This window comes from Chrysochloris asiatica, unplaced genomic scaffold (genome assembly GCF_000296735.1).
Source record: "Chrysochloris asiatica unplaced genomic scaffold, ChrAsi1.0 scaffold00063, whole genome shotgun sequence".
NCBI classification, from domain to species: domain Eukaryota; kingdom Metazoa; phylum Chordata; class Mammalia; order Afrosoricida; family Chrysochloridae; genus Chrysochloris; species Chrysochloris asiatica.
Window position 1 is genome coordinate 17,012,668 of NW_006408581.1, and position 1,819 is coordinate 17,014,486.

A 1,819-nucleotide genomic window follows, 5' to 3' on the forward strand; every position below is an offset into this window, starting at 1 on the left:
GGGGGGGGGGGGGGTTATCAGGTTATCATCAGGCCAATATTCCCCCTTTATTGCAAGTAACAAAGTATTGTTGTCCAAACAAAAAAATTAATAAATCCTCTTTTGCTCTGAAATATCTTTTGCTTTCAGATATCAGTCTGCACATGGATAATAAGCCTCATCTTCACCCATTTCTTTTCCCCAAAATCTCTACTCAGTCAAGAATGCCTTTATTTCCTCTATTCCTCCTCTTCACACCCTTCCTGTTAAGACGCAGTTCCATTTCCACCTGTGTCATTTCATACCAATTTGAAAGAGCATGATAATTTCTGGCAATCTTGTCCACCCACAGTTCTTAGGTAAAACCCAAACTGCATACATGTTAACACATGCTAAGTGTTAGAAGCCTGGGTTATAATTTCAGAACTGTCACTAATGATGTCTGGGCTTAAGGCATACCATTTACTTTCAAGTTCTCCTTTTCTCATGTGAACAATGATGATCACAACACTCACTCCACTTCGTCTTCTCACTGCATTGATACATACATCAGATGATAATGAACAAGGGAGTGTTCTGAAACATGCAAGTGGTATGTCCAGAGGCAAAGCAGTGTGTGTTACCATCATTCTTCTTCAGACCAACAAATAGGAAGTCAGAGGAAATGGATTTTCAACACCAAAGACATCCAAAACTAGATTGACAAAATACAGCATCAATCAACTAATAATAGAGCAGGAGTCCCAGTAGCACAGTGGTCAAGCACTAGGCTAACTGAAAGGACAGCAGTTTGAGCCTACCAGCTGCTCTGCAAGTGAAAGATGCAGCAGTCTGCTTCCCTAAAGAGTACAGCCTTGGGAATCCTAGGGGGCCATTCTCTCTGTCCTATAGAGTCACGGTGAGTTGGAACTTACTGAACAGTAGTGGGTCAAATTAACTGAGGATGTTATTTCAAAAAGTATTTTTTATGAATATGGAAAATAATGTAAATAATCACGTAATCAATGATTTTACATATCTATCTATTTGGGATGTTCCTAATATTTGTTTAATAAAAATGCATACCTTTTTAGTCAAACAGAGCTGGTTCTGACACTGACAATCTGTGTGGTCTTGAGGAAATGTCTTCGCCATTGTCAAAGACAATTTTCTTAATGGTGAAGTAGGGATATGATCACTGAAAGATGCTTAGAGGTATTAGATGAGGTAATGTAAAAAAAGAACCAAACTCCTCCAAGTATTCCACATATGCTACTCTTCATGGCTATCCTTATTGAGAAATTTCATTTGAGAATCACCCTACAAATAAAACCTAGAGCTCCTTCAACTCAGACTCCTTAGCAACTCACACCATAAATGATTCTGTTGGGTTCAAATTAACAAATGAATGCACTTCAAATCAGGCTGAGATGAGAGTTAATACACATGATACAACTGCAGCTCAATTAAGGGCTAAATTGGGTAGGTTGTGAACATAAATAGATTCAATAGACATTCAGAGATGACAGATCAATGGGAATGCTTTTGAGATTTTGTGCTGGGGCTTGGGGGATAACTATGGTCTAAATAAATGAAAAGGAAAACAAAACAAATAAACCTACAAACAACAACAACAAAAATAGTTCAAAATAGTTGCCAGAGAGTCAAAATTCAGACTCTGGTGACCCCATGTGTTTCAGAGAACTGTGCTCCCATAGGGTTTTCAATGGCTGATTATAGATCACCAAAATCTTCTTCCAAGGTGCCTCTGGGTGGACTCAATCCTCCAAACTTTTGGTAAGCAGCAAGGCATGGTGACCATTTATACCACCTAGGCACTCCAAAAGGACCTCTGGTAGCA

At 38.9% G+C, this 1,819-nt stretch overlaps 1 protein-coding gene across 1 annotated transcript in view; it reads right to left on the reverse strand.

Annotated features, from left to right (window-relative positions):
- Positions 1-1,819, reverse strand: part of KLF12 (Kruppel-like factor 12) — a 629,283-nt gene that overhangs the window by 308,854 nt on the left and 318,610 nt on the right. The window lies entirely within an intron of this gene.